This window comes from Chrysemys picta, chromosome 11, assembly GCF_011386835.1.
Source record: "Chrysemys picta bellii isolate R12L10 chromosome 11, ASM1138683v2, whole genome shotgun sequence".
NCBI classification, from domain to species: Eukaryota; Metazoa; Chordata; order Testudines; family Emydidae; genus Chrysemys; species Chrysemys picta.
The window spans coordinates 80495390-80515012 of NC_088801.1; the positions used below are offsets into that span (position 1 = coordinate 80495390).

The window sequence follows — 19623 nt, forward strand, 5'->3', positions numbered from 1 at the left end:
ACTTCGTTATATACTCTGTGGATCCATGTCTTGAATTTGATGGCAAGCTCCTCAGGGCAAGGACTTCTACTGCCGGTAAAGTGCCTAGCACAATGGGACGCCGCTATTTTAATAAAAAACAATTATAGAGATTTCAAGAGGCATGGTTGTTTGTAAAGTGCATTGTGATACTCAGATGAAGGCACTATGGCCAGGGTTCTCAAACTGGGGGTCGGGACCCCTCAGGGGGTCATGAGATTATTACCTGGGGGGTAGTGAGCTGTCAGCCTCCAACCCAAGCCCCGCCTTGCCTCCAGCATTTATAATGGTGTTAAATATATAAAAACATGTTTTTAATTTATATGGGGGGGTCGCACTTAGAGGCTTGCTATGTGAAAGGGGTCACCAGTATGAAAGTTTGAGAATCACTGCACTACGGTAATAACATTGTGTGCTTCTGTTGTGGCAGACTGACAAGATCCTGTAATATCCTGAACAAACTTTATGGAATTAAGCTAAACTTTACTGAATTAAACTAAACCTTACTGGATTAGGGTAAATACCTTTGTACATTGTATTAAAAATGCAATTGTGTATATGTTATTGTGGCATTGTATGTATCTTCTCTAGTAGCAGGAGAATTGAAACCACCCCCTGCAGAGATATGCCTATCCTAATTCAAACTGGATTCTCCAGGGACCAAGAGACAAGGAGAAATCTTTTGGATAAATGATCTGGGTTTAAATGGACTCAGGGTCTTCTTCCTGATCCAGCAAACAGATGTGACCTTTGTTCCACAGAGGGTCCCAATCCTCAGTGTAGGGTTGGAAGGATAGGGCCTGCCAGAATGCATGTTAGTATGTGTATAGGTTGAGGTTCTGTTCTCGTTTTTAATGTTTTCACTGTCGTGCTTTTTACCTTATATCTGCAACAACTCTCTGTTATCAGTATCTGAAGACAAAACAAGCAAGTCTATTTAGTCTCTGCAGTGAAGGCAGAGAACTGTGCAGCAGAGCCATACCCTGCTCAGATGGGACTGAGACGCAGGCAACAGTCTGGGGAAGCCGAGAGTGAATGCCCTTGCTGGACCTCAGGGGAGGGGGAGAAATACAGGTGCAGTTACCCTGAATGGTGAGTCATGTTCTGGAAAAATGCGACATTGTACGCACTCTTTACAAAAATTATTATGCCCTTATATCTGGAGAAACATTGAGCCATCTATTGCTGTGTTCCATGCAAATTCTCCATATCCTCTCGGCTTCAAAAGCCGGATATTGACAGTAAATATTGTAAGTATACGACCAAGCTAATTCTTGGCTTCTTATTTACAAAGGATCCCAGACCTATTACATACCATTTTCCTGATCTTACGCATGCACCACCACAGCAAGCCAAAAAGGAAGAGCATTTGGCTTTGATGTCCAGCAAAAATTTGATGATTAATCAAAAAAAAGGAAATAACTTGATATACATACAGACAGACACACACAAAATCTTGGCACAATATGCAAATCTCTTCTGCTAAGGGCAGACACAGCAAACCAGATTCTGATCTCAGGCCTGGTCTACACTAGAAAATTAATTTAGTTTAACTACATTGGTCTGGGGATTGAAAAATCCACGACCTTGAGCAGTGTTGTTAAGCTGACCTAAGTCACCCTGTGTAGACAGTGCGACGTTGATGGAAGAATTCTTCTGTTGATCTATCTTCCGCCTCGGGGGGAGGTGGATTACCTACACTGACGGGAAGGGCTTTTCCCATTTACGTACCTAGCATCTACAGTGAAGCGCTATAGCCTCAGTTGCAGTAGTGTAAATCCCGAGTAACTCCACTGAAGTCAATTAGTGAGATCAGGAATTGGTGATAAAGAGAGAAGTGCTGAACTAAACTGGATCCTGAACTAAATGGAGGCAAGCCAGTGCAGTTGTTTAAAGAAACTGGCTAAATGTGGTCGAGCGTGACCTGGCACAGTACGACTGTGATTATTTGACGGTGCTTTTTCCCAGGCTACACTAATCTTGTAGACCTTTGTTACCTTTACTCCTTTTCAACAAAGGAGTAGGTAAACAGAAGAAAGTGCCTCTTATCATTCACTTCTGCCTTTCTTGCAATTTCTCCAGTACAACAGTAACCGCACTGTAGTACTTGCAAAAAGGCTGTTGGCTGAGGTGAGAGCTAATTTGTTTAGAATTACTAAGAGTAGATATCCAGAAAATAAGATTTGTGATAAAATCAGAGTTTACTAATGCAGTTGATAGCTCTATAAACACTAAATGCATGAATTGTAACTTTTATATGATTAATCTAATTGATAATTTGAAACAACAGCTTTACAAGAGCTCACTGGGTACAGTTTATTTTGATTTTAATGATTGACTCATTTAGCAGTTCGGTGACATTTGAATATTTTATAGAATAGTACTTAAAAGCTAAGATTGGATCATTTGGTTATTCTCTAAAGGCCCGACATGGTTAATTTCAACCCACTCAGGATCTTAGTCCTGATTTTTAAAACAAACCATAATTAAAACTATTTACTCTTATTGGAAAAAGGCAAATATAGTGCCCATCTTTAAAAAAGGAAAGAAGGAGAACCCAGGGGACTACAGACCGGTCAAGGAAACCATTTGAAGCCCTTGGAGGAGAGGAAGGTGATCAGGAACAGTCACTATGGATTCACCAAGGGCAAGTCATGTCTGACCAACCTGATTGCCTTCTATGATGAGATAACTGGCTCTGTGGATATAGGGAAAGCGGTGGACGTGATATATCTTGACTTTAGCAAAGCTTTTGGTACGGTCTCCCACAGTATTCTTGCCAGCACGTTAAAAAAGTATGAATTGGATGAATGGACTATAAGGTGGATAGAAAGCTGGCTACATTGTCGGGCTCAATGGGTAGTGATCAACGGCTCGATGTCTAGTTGGCAGCTGGTATCAAGCGGAGTGCCCCAGGGGTCGGACCTGGGGCCGGTTTTGTTCAACATCTTTATTAATGATCTGGATGATGGGATGAATTGCACCCTCAGGAAGTTCATAGATGACACTAAGCTGGGGGGAGAGGTAGATACGTGGGAGGCTAGGGATAGGGTCCAGAGTGACCTAGACACAAATTGGAGGATTGGGCCAAAAGAAATCTGATGAGGTTCAACAAGGACAAGTGCAGAGTCCTGCATTTAGGACGGAAGAATCCCATGCACTGGTTCAGGCTGGGACCGACTGGCTAAGCAGTAGTTCTGCAGAAAAGGACCTGGGGATTACAGTGGATGAAAAGCTGGATATGAGTCAGCAGTGTGCCCTTGTTGCCAAGAAGGCTAACGGCATATTGGGCTGCATTAGTAGGAGCATTGCCAGCAGATCAAGGGAAGTGATTATTCCACTCTATTCGGCCCTGGTGAGGCCACACCTGGAGTACTGCATCCAGTTTTGGGCCCCCCACTACAGAAAGGATGTGGACAAATTGGAGAGAGTCCAGCGGAGGGCAACGAAAATGATCAGGGGGGCTGAGGCACATGAGTTACGAGGAAGAGAACTGGGGTTGTTTAGTCTGCAGAAGAGAAGAGTGAGGGGGGATTTGATAGCCTTCAACTACCTGAAGTGGGGTTACAAGGAGGATGGAGTTGCAGTGGGGGAGGTCTAGGTTGGATATTAGGAAGCATTATTTCACTAGGAGGGTGGTGAAGCACTGGAATGGGTTACCTAGGGAGGTGGTAGAATCTCCATCCTTAGAGGTTTTTAAGGCCCGTCTTGACAAAACCCTGGCTAGGATGATTTAGTTGGTGTTGGTCCTGCTTTGAGCAGGGAGTTGGACTAGATGACCTCCTGAGGTCTCTTCCAGTCCTAATCTTCTATGATTCACAATAATCATTTGTAAGTTTAACTACAATATAATTCTAGACTTGGTTTTGTTATTAAAATTCTTTAGCTCCATTTTGTACAAATGGGTTTGTTATTATAAGGCTGCTCATGAGTGCTGGGGAGTTTTGCTCTGGTTTTATTATGGTAGGGTTACTCATCACAGGTTGGTATGTTCCTGGAGCGTGCTTGTGAATGCTGGGTAAGGGGAACACTGGAGTGTTGCTGTAGAGTTGTTGCTGTGAGATGAGCTGCTTGCAGTTTTGTTTTTGTTTAAGAAAAAACTCAAACAATATATTTTGCTGCCTTCTAAAAAAAAAAAAAAACATTAACTAAGCTATACTAAATGTCATGTGGGGAATATCCCCTCTCAGGCTGGGAAGCTCCTTTCCTTACTTCTGCCTGAAATGAAACCTACATTTCACGGGGCTTACAATTGCACAAGTCACAGGCCCTGCACTGTGCCAACAGCAGTCTGTGCTGCTAGCACGGTGATAACCTGACACATGTGCCATGCACCCACTAGTTGTGCCTGCTGGGATTGCTCTTAGGATTTGCTGGCCATTCTCTGTACTGTTCTAATGTGCAATGGAGCACAGAACAGGGGCTGTGCACTGTATAAGAATCTCCAGGGCAGCTCGCTCCCAGTAGGAGTTGTGAAACTTCATGAGTTTTAAGACAGAGCTGGACAAATTTATGAGTGCAATTGTCTGACAGGGTTGCTTCTGATGGTAAGGGGCAGGGCTCACTTCCAGTTTATGTTTCCTTCATCAGGGTTTCAGCCAGCCACCTGTAGGGATTAAAAAGGGATTATTTTTCTCCCCCACCCAATGTATTCTGTTTTGGGTTTTTTTTATTGTTTTGTTTATTTGTTTTTGTCTCCTTCCTCTGAAGCACCAGAGATGGCCTGGGCTGGAAATGGACACTGGATAAGGAGGGCCAGGGCTCTGAGGTGGGCGGCACCAAGCACGCTCTCTCAGGTGCTATTCTTGCTCACATGCTCAGGGACTGATTGCCATATGTGGGATAGGGAAGGAATTTTTCCACAGGTCAGTCTGGCAGTGACCCTGGGGGGTTTTCACCTTCCTCTGCAGCGTGGAATGAGGGTCACTTGCCAAAGTTATATCTGGGTCTATCTCACTTAATCATGTCCCTGCCATTGCAGGGGCCTCAGGCACTGATGCATCTTGGTCCCTTGTATTGTCTCCCTGTGGCACATAACAGTCTAGTCTCCAGTGGGCTGGAATACTTCAGTCTAATTTGGGTTGTTTGGTTAGTATACGAATGCTGGATGGTGTTGGTGGCCTGTGATATACAGGGGGGTCACACTAGATGATCTGATGGTCCCTCCTGGCCTTAATCTCTATGACTCTAACTCACCAGAATCAGTTAAAAGGACATTACATGTAAACCACTGGAAAGCATCAATTCCACTTAAATTAAATAATAAGAGAGGTGATGCAATGGTGGGGAAAGCAAAGCTTCATCTGTTGATGGGTCACACACTTGGCATATAGGCATGGGGCTAAGAGCACAGAATAACCCACTACATTTTACCTAACTTCACCCCACCCCACCTCCTGCTCCCCCCACCTCCTGCTCCACCCCCAGACTCCCACCCCTGCCCTCCTTATGCATCAGATCCCTATTCTATGTGAAATCAACCTGTCACGGACTCACAGATCGTGCCCACTCTTGGCCCTGTGCGGTCCCTGGGAGGAACCCCCTTCAGTGTGCCAGCCCTTGTCGGGGGTCCACTCTCTCTCGGGGGTTAAGCCCCTCCACCTCCTGGGGCCGCACTTCTCGGAGCCTTAGCACACCTGTTTCTCGCCGTGGGCCCCATCAGGGAGTCCACTCGCTCTGGACCCCCAGGGCCTCCACTCCCCAAAGGGAATAATGTAACCCTGTTCTCTAGACTGGAGTGACACTCAGCCAGTGTAAAACAGGAAGGTTTATTGAGCGTCTGAACATAGCACAGGAAACGCTTAGGGCCCTCGAGCCTGGCTTCCCTCAGCACAGCACATCCAAGTCTCCCCTGCATCCAGGTGGGCTCTGCCTGCTCTCCCTCTCCAGCCCAGAGCCCTCCTGCTTCCCAGATGGGCATCTGATATCACCACCCTCAAGCCCTGCCTCTGTCCATTGTCTTCTCTCCAGGTAAACAGGGTCGCCTGGGCCTCCTCTCCTCTCTTCCATCCTCTGGCCCCCTCTGGCTGGAACCAGCTTGTTAGGTCACCGGGGGGTCCTCTCTTTACAGTCCATTGTTCTCCCACTGGCCAGAACTGGCTGCGACTCCTGAGCTGGGCCTCTGGGTCACCAGGTCGCCAGTCGCTGGGGTATCCACTCTCCAGGCCATTGGCTGGTGTCCCAAGTTCCCTAGCTGGTCCTCTGTAACAACAAACTCCCTCTCCCATCACCTCGTTAAACCAGTAACACCCAGGGAAACTGAGTCCCACCCCCTCTGCATGCAAACCATTGGAAAAACAAGAAAAAAACAAGACAATTCCCCCACTTCATCACACAACCCCAACGTTGATTCCCCATCCCACCCTATCCCCAGCTTCACCTAACCTCTACTCTCACCCTACCCTTCCTCTGTCCCCTACCGCATCCCACACCCCACCCCAACCCCTCACCCACCTGACCCAACTCACAGCCCATCCCAGCCTAACCTCAGCTCCACCTCTGACCCCTTCCTCACCCTGCCCCCTACCCCACCCCTGACTCCACCTCAGCGCCATCTCTGAACACTACCCCACCCTACCTTCCCCTGCCTCTGACCCCACCCCAGATCCATCTGACCCTACCCCACCCTGCCTTCCACTACCCCACCTCTGACCCCATCCCACCCTGCCTTCCCCCGCCTCCACCCCAGTGCCATCTCTGACCCCTACCCCACCCTACCTTCCCCTACCCCATCTCTGACCACTACCTCACCCTACCTTCCCCCGCCTCTGAGCCCTACCCCACCCTGCCTCCCCTACCCCACCTCTGACCCCTACCTCACCCTGCCTTCCCCCCGCCTCCACCCCAGTGCCATCTCTGACCCCTACCCCACCCTACCTTCCCCATCCCTACCTCTGACCCCTACCTCACCCTGCCTTCCCCCGCCTCTGAGCCCTAACCCACCCTGCCTCCCCTACCCCACCTCTGAGCCCTACCCCACCCTGCCTTCCACTACCCCACCTCTGAGCACTACCCCACTTCTGAGCCCTATCTCACCCTGCCTTCCCCCCGCCTCCACCCCAGTGCCATCTCTGACCCCTACCCCACCCTGCCTTCCCCCGCCTCTGAGCCCTACCCCACCCTGCCTCCCCTACCCCACCTCTGACCCCTACCTCACCCTGCCTTCCCCATCCCTACCTCTGACCCCTACCTCACCCTGCCTTCCCCCGCCTCTGAGCCCTAACCCACCCTGCCTCCCCTACCCCACCTCTGAGCACTACCCCATCTCTGACCCCTATCCCACCCTGCCTTCCCCCACCTCTGAGCCCTACCCCAGTCCCAGCCCCGCCTCGAGTCGCCCCCGCCCCGCGCTCCCCCAGGCAGCCAGGCAGGCATTCTGGCCGGCAGCGGCGGGGCGATGCGGGCCCGGCCGGCTGCCCTACGCGGAGTCGCTGGCGGCGCAGGAGCGCTGCGTGGGGCCGGGCGCGGCGGGCTGGCTGCTGCTCTCCGAGCCGGCGGGGCCCGTGTACACGCGCGGGCTGCGGGGCGGCCCCGACCCGGCGGGCGAGGAGCGGCGGCTGCGGGCGCTGGGCGCTGCTCACCTTCCGCGGCCCGGGCCAGCTGCTGTTACCCGGTGCCGGACCCGCGGCGCCTCGGCCTCTGCCGCCGCCTGGGCCTGCCCGCCCCGCGCGCCCTGCCGCCGCCCTCCACCGGCGTGTGGCTGCGGGGCCGCCAGCTCTGCGCCGGGCCGGGATCCGGGGGGAGGCGGGGGGCTGGGAGAAGTGCGGGGCTCGGGGGGTCCCGGGGCAGGAAGGGAGTGAGGGGGGAGCGGGGTCCCTGGGGAGGAGGCAAGAAGAGGGGTGCAGGGGAAATGGGGGGCAGGAGAGAGGTGGGGGTTGGGTGATGTAGTTGGCTCCGGGTCCCTGGGGAGGAGGCAGGAAGAGGAGTGGGGGTAAAATGGGGGGCAGGAGAGAGGTGGGGGTTGGGGTATGTGGGGGGCTCAGAGGCAGGAAGAGGAGTGGGGGTAAAATGGGGGGCAGGAGAGAGGTGGGGGTTGGGGTATGTGGGGGGCTCAGAGGCAGGAAGAGGAGTGGGGGTAAAATGGGGGGCAGGAGAGAGGTGGGGGTTGGGGTATGTGGGGGGCTCAGAGGCAGGAAGAGGAGTGGGGGTAAAATGGGGGGCAGGAGAGAGGTGGGGGTTGGGGTATGTGGGGGGCTCAGAGGCAGGAAGAGGAGTGGGGGTAAAATGGGGGGCAGGAGAGAGGTGGGGGTTGGGGTATGTGGGGGGCTCAGAGGCAGGAAGAGGAGTGGGGGTAAAATGGGGGGCAGGAGAGAGGTGGGGGTTGGGGTATGTTGGGGGCTCAGGGTCCCTGGGGAGGAGACAAGAAGAGGGGTGCAGGGGAAATGGGGGGCAGGAGAGAGGTGGGGGTTGGGTGATGTAGTTGGCTCAGGGTCCCTGGGGAGGAGGCAGGAAGAGGAGTGGGGGTAAAATGGGAGGCAGGAGAGAGGTGGGGGTTGGGGTATGTGGGGGGCTCAGGGTCCCTGGGGAGGAGACAAGAAGAGGGGTGCAGGGGAAATGGGGGGCAGGAGAGAGGTGGGGGTTGGGTGATGTAGTTGGCTCAGGGTCCCTGGGGAGGAGGCAGGAAGAGGAGTGGGGGTAAAATGGGAGGCAGGAGAGAGGTGGGGGTTGGGGTATGTGGGGGGCTCAGGGTCCCTGGGGAGGAGGCAAGAAGAGGGGTGGGGGGCAGGAGAGGGGTGGGGTTAGTGGGGGGCTCGGGGGGTCCCGGGGCAGGAAGGGAGTGAGGGGGCCTGGGGGGGGGGCTCGGGGTCCCTGGGGAGGAGGCAAGAAGAGGGGTGCAGGGGAAATGGGGGGCAGGAGAGAGGTGGTGGTTGGGGTATGTGGGGGGCTCAGGGTCCCTGGGGAGGAGGCAGGAAGAGGAGTGGGGGTAAAATGGGAGGCAGGAGAGAGGTGGGGGTTGGGGTATGTTGGGGGCTCAGGGTCCCTGGGGAGGAGACAAGAAGAGGAGGGCAGGGGAAATGGGGGGCAGGAGAGAGGTGGGGGTTGGGGTATGTGGGGGGCTCAGGGTCCCTGGGGAGGAGGCAAGAAGAGGGGTGCAGGGGAAATGGGGGGCAGGAGAGAGGTGGGGGTTGGGTGATGTAGTTGGCTTCGGGTCCCTGGGAAGGAGGCAGGAAGAGGAGTGGGAGTAAAATGGGGGGCAGGAGAGAGGTGGGGGTTGGGGTATGTGGGGGGCTCAGGGTCCCTGGGGAGGAGGCAGGAAGAGGAGTGGGGGTAAAATGGGAGGCAGGAGAGAGGTGGGGGTTGGGGTATGTTGGGGGCTCAGGGTCCCTGGGGAGGAGACAAGAAGAGGGGGGCAGGAGAGAGGTGGGGGTTGGGTGATGTAGTTGGCTCAGGGTCCCTGGGGAGGAGACAGGAAGAGGAGTGGGGGTAAAATGGGGGGCAGGAGAGAGATGGGGGTTGGGGTATGTTGGGGGCTCAGGGTCCCTGGGGAGGAGACAGGAAGAAGGGTGCAGGGGAAATGGGGGTAGCAGTCGGGGGATGCAGGGGTTCAGGGGGTCCCTGAGGAGAAGGCAGGAGGTCATGGGGGGCAGCAGAGAGGTAGAGGATCAGGGGACAAGTGGAGACTTGGGGAGCTCCTGGGAAGTTGGCAGGAGATGGGGCTGAGCAGCCTTGAGTGAGTTAAAAGTAGTTTCAGGTTTTGCACCCGCCCAAGTGCCCCACCAGTGTTCGTGGTTTTATGATCACAAGCCCTGATGCTGCAATGAACCGCACAGACTCCAGTGGGGCTCAGCACGGATGTAGGGATCCACCCATGGGGTTTTCAGTGCAGGATCAAGGCCATGCTTTTCTGCTTCACCTGCTCTGCTCTAATGAGTCTTACTGGCATTCTTGTGTTGGTTGGGGTGTGATTTTTCCTAACGTAGATATGCCAGTAAAGCGGTAGTATAGACACAGTTATAACAGTGTTTATACTGGTATCGTTCATCCCGGTCAGGGAAATCCAATAAGCACTTCTATACCAATATAAATATGTCCACACTAGAGGTTTTTGACAGTATAGCTCCTAGCGTAGACCTGGTCTACCCTTAAAATTTTTGCCAGTGTAGCTATGTTATCAAGCGTGGAAAAAATCAGACCTCATAACTGACCTGATGGTGTTGGCAAAAGCACAAGTGTAGAGGCAGTTATACAAGCAAAACCATGCTTTTGCTGATATCGTTTATTTCATTTAGGGAACTGATATAAGTTATACCAGCAAATGCACTCTTCCTGGTACAAACGGCACCTCCACTAAGATGGTTTGCTGGTATAGTTACACTGGCAGATCCTTTTCTAGCAGAGACAAGGCCGTAGCGTAGCCTTTATTAAACTGCTTCTCCTTTCATGTGCTGTTGTGTGAAAGATCCATGGAAAATAGCAGGTAGAGTGTGACCTGATTATACATGGAGTGTGGTTAAAGGCAGTCCACATACTGAAATAATAGAAATCCCCCCTGCATGCTAATCTCAATTCTAATAATCTTAGGGGTTACTTGTAAATCACTAGGAACTACATTTTTATGCCTCAGTCCTGGAAAGATTTCTGCACGTGTGTACCATTACTCATGTGTGTAATCTCATTGGATTACTCCTCTGACTAAAATTGTGCACATGTGTAAATCTTTCAGGACGTGGGCCTTAATAATTCCTGGAAATTTTCTGCTACTGAAAAGCTCTATGATTCTCTAAAAACAATGGTCACAGTACAGTAGTGTAGAATCCCAGCTCTCCTGTTGTGCAGTGCAAAGCGGGAAAATCAGGGATCTACTATGTATGACTGTGAACATGCACATCATGCTGTCCTTTGTCCTCATTCGCTACCAGAGCCAATCCTGCTAATAGGCAGGATTTGCCCGGTTAACAAGCAGATATTTACAAGAATTTCACTTCCTCGTGAGGGACTGCACACCATGCCTGCATGTCTCTGCAATAACAATGAACCCAGTGCCCTGGGCTAGATTTGTATTATATTAGAGCCTGGGAACCCCAGTCACAAATACAGTGCAGACAGGCAGGTCTCTGCCCCCAAAGAACTTACAGTTGAAGTGTAAGATGAGATAACAGATGGTGGGGGAGTACAAGGAAACATTGAGACCGTATTGGTGAACGTGATAGGCTATGGTCTCAGCGCCCTCGCTGCTTATAAGCACTACAGCATTGGTGCCTCATCAGCTGGGCAACTTATGTGGTAAGGTGGATAGGAGTCTTAGTGTGAAGGGGATATTTAACCATTGGAACAACTTGCCAAGGGCTATAGCGGATTGTCCATCACTGGTAATTTTTAAATCAGGATTGGATGTTTTTCTGAAAGATCTGCTCTAGGGGTTATTTGGGGGAAGTTCTGTAGCTTGTGTTATACAGGTCAGGCTAGATGATCACGATGGTCCCTTCTGGCCTTGGAATCTGACATTTAAGATGACTTTGGGGGAGGGGTGGTGTGTGGTACATAGCACTGAACGAGGTGACATGTATGTTTTGCTTTTCAGGTGTCCATTGTGGAAGGCATATAACCTCTCATGGGCTGGCGCTGAACTGCTGCACAGATCTTACGTGGTTTGATCACATTGTTCCTTGTGGACTTGAAGGGACGGGTGTCACCTCTCTGAGCGAAGAACTCCAGAGACATGTCACAGTTGATGAAATCACTGAGCCTTTTCTGGACGCTTTTGAAGAAGTGTTTCAGTGCACCCTAACTTCCCATGAGGAATCTATCAGATAAAGAGCTCCGAGTGCCTCACTTACCTGTGGAAATGTGAATATTTCTTTGGTGCTTTCATGGTGTTACTAGAAATCCAGCTTGCTTGTTCCATCTTCCTATCAGCAATTAAATATGTGTAACAAACTGTACTTCTCGCATTTGAAACATATTTCTTGCTTTTGTAAAAATGAGCTGCTGTGTCTTTAAGTATACATGGGTCTTTAAAAAAAACAACGAGGAGTACTTGTGGCACCTTAGAGACTAACAAATTTATTTGGGCATGAGCTTTCATGGGCTAAAACCCACTTCATCAGATGCACGGAGTGGAAAATACAGTAGGCAGAATATATACACAGAACATGAAAGGATGGGAGTTGCCTTACCAAGTAGGGGGGTCAGTTCTAACAAGACAATTCAATTAAAGTGGTAGTGGGCTATTCTCAACAGTAGGATACCAAGGGAGGAAAAATCACTTTTGTAGTGGTAACGAGGCCAATGTAAGCAGGGTGGCCCTTTTCAAACAGTTGACAAGAAGGTGTGAGTAACAGTAGGGGGAAATTAGTTTTTGTAGTGACCCATCCACTCCCAGTCTTTATTCAGGCCTAATTTGATGGTGTCCAGTTTGCAAATTAATTCCAGTTCTGCAGTTTTTCATTGGAGTCTGTTTTTGAAGTTTTTTTTGTTGAAGAATTGCCACTTTTAAGTCTGTTATTGAGTGTCCAGGGAGATTGAAGTGCTCTCTGACTGGTTTTTGAATGTTATAATTCTTGACATCTGATTTGTGTCCATTTATTCTTTTGTGTAGAGACTCTGCGGTTTGGCCAATGTACATGGCAGAGGGGCATTGCTGGCACATGATGGCATATATCACATTGGTAGATGTGCAGGTGAACGAGCCCCTGATGGTCTGGCTGATGTGGTTAGGTCCTATGATGGTGTCCCTTGAATAGCTATGTGGACAAAGTTGGCAACAGGGTTTGTTGCAGGTATAGGTTCCTGGGTTCGTGTTTTTTGTTGTGTGGTGTGTAGTTGCTGGTGAGTATTTGCTTCAGGTTGCGGGGCTGTCTGTAAGCGAGGACTGGATTGTCTCCCAAGGTCTGTGAGAGTGAGCGATCATCCTTCAGGATAGGTTGCAGATCCTTGTTGATGCGGTGGAGAGGTTTTAGTTGGGGGCTGAAGGTGACGGCTAGTGACGTTCTGTTACTTTCTTTGGTGGGCCTGTCCTGTAGTAGGTGACTTCTGGGTACCCTTCTGGCTCTGTCAATCTGTTTCTTCACTTCAGCAGGTAGGTATTGTAGTTTTAAGAATGCTTGATAGAGTTTCTGTAGGTGTTTGTCTCTGTCTGAGGGATTTGAGCAAATGTGGTTGTATCTTAGAGCTTGGCTGTAGACAACGGATCGTGTGATGTGGTCTGGATGAAAGCTGGAGGCATGTAGGTAAGTATAGCGATCAGTAGGTTTCCGGTATTGGGTGGTGTTTATGTGACCATCGCTTATTTGCACTGTAGTGTCCAGGAAGTGGATCTCTTGTGTGGACTGGTCCAGGCTGAGGTTGATGGTGTGGTGGAAATTGTTGAAATCCTGGTGGAATTCCTCAAGGGCTTCTTTTCCACGGGTCCAGATGATGAAGATGTCATCAATGTAGTGCAAGTAGAGTAGGGGCGTTAGGGGACGAGAGCTGAGGAAGCATTGTTCTAAGTCAGCCATAAAAATGTTGGCATATCACTTTAATTGAATTGTCTCGTTAGCACTGACCCCCCACTTGGTAAGGCAACTCCCGTCTTTTCATGTACTGTGTATATATACTTGCCTAATGTATTTTCCACTCCATTCATCTGATGAAGTGGGTTTTAGACCACGAAAGCTTATGCCCAAATAAATTTAGTCTCTAAGGTGCCACAAGGACTCCTCAAGTATCAGGGGGTAGCCGTGTTAGTCTGTATCTACAAAAACAACAAGGAGTCTGGTGGCACCTTAAAGACTAACAGATTTATTTGGGCATAAGCTTTCGTGAGTAAAAACCTCACTTCTTCGGATGCATCCGAAGAAGTGAGGTTTTTACTCACGAAAGCTTATGCACAAGGACTCCTCGTTGTGTTTGCTGATACAGACTAACACGGCTACCACTCTGAAATGTGTCTAAGTATACTTTGCATTCTGACACTGATCTTGGCCACCTCAATCTTTGTCTTAATGATCAAATGACATACAAAACAGGACAAAAAAACCAAAAGGGGTTTAATTTTCCTTTACACTAAACCCCCTTTACACCATTTTGGTGGTGGTACAATGCTTTGAAGTGGGTGCAGGTGTAATTTACTCCCACTTAAAGTCCCCAATATACTGCCAGAGCAGTGTGAAGGGGTCATAGCATAAATGGGGATAAAGCCCAGGAATTTCATTGACAAACTAGATGCTGCGTCTGAGCTGAGCTTCCCCGGAGAAGTAAGTTTGAAATTAAAACAGGAAGGGCCGTGTGATTCATGTCTAGTTTGTGATTCATGCTATAACAGCCAGATCCATTTCTGCAGTACTCCTGCCTAGGCGGTTATTTCCCACTATGTATTTGTGCAACTGATTATTCCTTCCTAAGTGCAGTACTTTGCATTTGTCCTTACTGAATTTCATTGCATTTATTTCAGACCATTTTACCAGTTTGTCAAGATCATTTTGAATTCTAATCCTGTCTTCTAAAGTGCTTGCAACCCCTCCCAGCTTGGTATCATCTGCAGATTTATAAGTGTATTCTCCATGCCATTATACAAATCATTTATGAAGATATTGAGTAGACCTGGACCCTGGACAGATTCCTGTGGGACCCCACTTAATATCCCCTTCCAGCTTGACTGTGAAGCGTTGATAATGGCTCTTTGAGTATGCTTTTCCAACCAGTTATGCACCCACCTTATAGTAGGTTCATCTAAGCGATAGTTCCCTAGTTTGTTTATGAGCAGGTCATGTGAGATGGTATCAAAAGCCTTAGGCTAAAGTCGAGTTATATTACAAGGCTTGTTATCCTGTCAAAGAAGGATATTAAGTTGGTTTAACATGATTTGTTCTTTGACTAATCCATGTTGACTGTTATTTATCACCTATCTTCTAGGTGCTTACAAATTGATTTTTTGATTATTTGCTCCATTATCTTTCCCGGTAACAAAATTAAGCTGATTGGTCTGACTGGTCAGACTAATTCTTTAATTTGTCAGGGTCATTTTGAATTCTAATCCTGTCCTCCAAAGTGCTTCTGTCCCTCTCAGCTTGGTGTCATTCTCAGATTTTATAAGCATGCTTTCCACTCCATTATCCAAGTCAGTAATGAAAATATTGACTAATACTGGACCCAGGAGTGACCCCTGTGGGATCCCACTAGCTATGCTCTGGTTTCACAGTGAACCCTTAAGAACTACTCTCTGAGTTCAGTCTTTCAATCAGCTGTGCACCCATGTTATATTATTTCATCTACACCACATTTCCCTAGTTTGCTTATGAGAATGTCACATGGGACTGTCTCAGAAGCCTTACTAAAATAACCATATATCACATCTACTGCTTCCTTCCTATCTGCTAGGCTTGTAACCCTGTCAAAGAAGGAAATTAGGTTGGTTGGCATGGTTTGTTCTTGAAAAATCCATGCTGGCTATTCCTTAGAACCCCATGATTAAAAAAAAAATTAAATTAAATTAAATTAATGGAGATATCCCATCTCCTAGAACTGGAAGGGACCTTGAAAGGTCATTGAGTGCAGCCCCCTGCCTTCACTAGCAGGACCAAGTACTGATTTTGCCCCAGATTCTTAAGTGGCCCCCTCAAGGATTGAACTCAGAACCCTGGGTTTAGCAGGCCAATGCTCAAACCTCTTGAGCTATCCCTCCCCCCACCCCCTGATCATTTAGGTGCTTACAAATTGACCATTTAATATTGATGGTTCGAGTATCTTTCCAGGTATTGAAATTAGGCTGACTGGTCTATAGTTCCCCAGGTTGTCTTCTTCCCCAAGAAGGAGGATACCAGGAGCGTGTAATGGAATTGAACCAAGTAGTTATTTATTAATAACCTCATTAAACTATTTCTTTTAGTGAATTCCCTTCTGGCATTTACAATGCCTGGGGCCTCATCTTGCAATAACCTCTGCTCAGGTGGACCGCAGTGCAGAACTCCCATGACTCTACTGGGTCTCCATGCAATCACACTGCTCTGTCCATGTAGTGAACCCTTGGAGGATGGGGACCTTAGATCTCTCCCGGCCCGGAAGACTTGGACAATTGGGAAAGTGACAAGATTATCAAAATCCTGAAATCAAAAAATGGGAGGAAGTGTTGTCTAGTGGACTCGGCACAGGACTGCGATTCAGGAGATGTGTGTTTGGGTCAGCCACATACTTTCTTTGTGCTTACTTGGGAGAGATTTCCAAAGACACAGAGGACAGTTAGGCACCGAATGCCCATTGAAAGTCACTGGGAGTTGGATACATAACTGATTCAGCCCTTTGCAAATATCCCCCCTTAGCCTCTCCATTCTCAGTTCCCCCATCTGTGCAATGAGGATAATACTTTCCTACCTCACAGGGGTGTTGTGAGGATAAAATCTATTGATGACTGTGAAGTGCTCAGGTAGAGCCCTGCATGGATACAAAATTTGTATTCCCATCCAATCCACAATCTGCAAACACGGTATTCAGATATCGGCAGACTTGCAGGGCTCTACACTCGGGTACTACGGTGATAAGGGCCGCCTAAGTGCCTAGATAGGTATCGGCTGCCATACGAATGAAACCTGGTTAACGAAGTTGGGCAATGATTGTTATTCAGACTGTTTAACTCAACCTGACACAGCTGGAAGGAAAGATCTTGATTCAACACCCACGTAAATCGATTAGTGGCTGCAAGAGCTGACACCCCAGTTCTTATGGCCCTGCAAGGGCATGTGCAAGTCATGATTTGATATTCCTAAAGCAACAAGAAAAAAGCAGCCCCTCACCCCCCAACTGCATTAAAAACAAACAAACAAACAAACAAAAAACATGGTCCCCTCCCACCTCCTTTGCAGTCATCTTTAACAGCATATGTATTTTTAGTGTGAATCTAGTGCATGCAGGTTAAGGCTGCTATAGTTTTCTTTGGGATTGTCTGTAGAAGACTCTTAAGGAAGTGCCCCGTCCCCCTCAACAAGCTCCTCCTTGCCTATCAAACATAAGCTACTTGTCTTCACTTTCAAGGCCTATCCTCACCCTATCTATCATTTCTCATTCATCACAAATGTCAACTCCTACCTTCATTCATCCTATGATATTCATCGCTGTGACATTCCCCAGGGTACAATCTGGACTGATGGACAGCAATGTCCCCTCAATTCTACAACCTGGGGTGCCATTTATACTGCTTTGCTGTGAGAACAACCACTCCTGGCCTTCTCACACCCAGCCTCTAGCATGTAAATTATTCTAGCTGAGTTATAGGAGTGCTTTTATCCAGCCACTCCTGAATTATATTTCAGAGTGACACCAGAAAATTCCCAGTCCTAAATTTGTCCTCAGAAATGTGCTGCTTGTACTGCCCAGTATCTTCCTGAACAAGCTCATAGAAAGTCCATCATTTCATTAATAGAAAACAATATGCACATACCTTGGTATCTCAAATGGAGCTTCCCACATACTTGAAACACACACATGTTTAGATAAAATAATGTTAATAACTACAGAAAGAAATATTTTAAGTGATTACAAGTAATGAGACATAAAAAATCAGAATTGGTTACAAATAAATAAAAGATAAAACACGAACAAATACCTAACTTAACAAGCAAAGTGAATTCAAAACAAAAGTCTCTCACCACATGTTCTTTTGCATTGTTGGACCCCTCCCCCAGTCCAATGTTCCGTTCCTTTTCTTGTTCATTAGTCATGGGTGTCATGGGTAGAGAGAAAGGGAGGCGATTTGGGGCCTCTGTTCCTCATTTTTATGCCTCTTCCTCCTCTGAGAATCATCTCCAGTTGGGGTTCTGGTGGCAGCCAGCCTGTTTGCATGGGAATCTCCAGCTGTTCCACTGCCGAGATGTACATTTCTTGCTCACACCCTTCTTCCTGCCACAAAATGGACACTTACCCAGGCGATAGTCCATTTGATTATGCTGATACCTGGCTGAGGCATCAGTTTGCCTTTTGTCTCTGAGGAACTGGTTTGTGCCTGCTTTTCTAAACTTGGAGCATGTCTCAGTAAAGTCATACAGTAGAATCTTTATAACTTTACATACAATGTTGCCATACATATTTACCAGGACAATAATGTTCAGCAAATTATGAGCTTTCAAATGATACCTCAGAAGGCATACTTTGTACAAAGTTTACAATAGGCTGGTAAAACTTAAGGGTACAGACTGTCACAATTGCCCACTTGTTAAGTTTTTAAACAAGCCCCTTTGTGCTTTCTCCCATAGTGCCCTTAAGCTTGGGAGGTTCTCCCTCTAAACATGTGCAAAATTAACTTCTTGTCCTACTCCACAGCCCTTCTTAAAATGCTCCTTTTCCATTATGTCTATTAAACACTTGACAACAGTTAGGCTGAGACCACTGCCTGTCATGCTAACTAGTGGTGTCTCATTGTTACCCTGTACTCCCCCATCTCTCTCTATCCATCTGTTGTGTCTTATCCTACACCTAGGCCTGATCTACACAAGAAACTTACATCAGTACAGCTACATCCACACCCCAAGAGACATAGCTTTGCCTGTTACGGGTTGGATCACAGAACCCCCCTTGGAAGCTGCCACCTGATGTGCCAAGACTACTTCTGCCCCTGCCTTCCTGCCCCGTCAGTTTAGGATTTCAGTGCCCTGCCTGGATTGAGCCAGACTTGCTAGCCTGCTGCAAACCCAGACCCAGGTCTGAATCATGTCCCCTAACAGCTGTAGGCTTACCTGAAAGCAGCTAACAGAAATGTTCTTGTCTTTAACACTCTGATGCCCAACTCCCAGTGGGGTCTAACCCAAATAAATCCGTTTTACCCTGTATAAGTTTATTCACCCTCTATAACACTGATAGAGAGATATGCACAGCTGTTCCCCCGCCCCCCGGCCAGGTATTAACAGATACTCTGAGTTAATTAATAAGTAAAAAGTGATTTTATTAAATACAGAAAGTAGGATTTAAGTGGTTCCAAGTAGTAACAGAAAAAGTAAGTCACCAAGCAAAATAAAATAAAACATGCAAATCTATGTCTAATCAAACTGAATACAGATAATCTCACCAGTTCCAGAATGCTCCCTTTTACAGACTAACCTCCTTTTAGTCTGGGTCCAGCAATCACTCACACCCCTTGCAGTCACTGTTCTTTGTTCCAGTTTCTTTCAGGTATCCTTGGGGGTGGAGAGGCTCTCTCTTTAGCCAGCTGAAGACAAAATGGAGGGCTCTCCCACGGGCTTAAATAGACTTTCTCTTGTGGGTGGAGACCCCCTCCCCTCTCCTATGTAAAGTCCAGCTCCAAGATGGAGTTTTGGAGTCACCTGGGCAAGTCACATGTCCATGCACGACTGAGTTCCTTACCAGCCCGGCCACATTCCTGGGAAAGCCCAGATGTGTATTGGTGTCTCCAAGTTCATTGTTGGCTTAAGTGTTTTCTGATTGGGCACTTACTGAGAATAGTCTTTTCTCAGGAAGCTGACCAACTGCTTCACTACAGCCTACTTGGAATCAAACAAGTATGCAGCCAATATTCATAACTTTGAATACAACAATGATACATGCATACAAATAGGATTAATAGATTCAGTAGATCATAACCTTTACAGAGATATGTTACATGGCATATGTAGTATAAAACACATTCTAGTTATGTTATATATATACATTCATATGCATATTTCCATAAAGCCTTATTGG

At 48.1% G+C, this 19623-nt stretch overlaps 1 long non-coding RNA gene across 2 annotated transcripts; it reads left to right on the forward strand.

The window, feature by feature from the left end:
• Positions 1-667: 667 nt before the first annotated feature.
• On the forward strand, positions 668-11965 carry LOC135974421 (uncharacterized). 2 transcript variants are annotated; one of them, XR_010591681.1, is made up of 2 exons: positions 668-1110; positions 11540-11965. It is a non-coding gene; the product is annotated as an uncharacterized LOC135974421 (long non-coding RNA). The 2 variants fall into 2 exon arrangements; XR_010591680.1 differs by lacking the exon at positions 668-1110 and adding an exon at positions 2050-2148.
• Positions 11966-19623: the final 7658 nt, after the last annotated feature.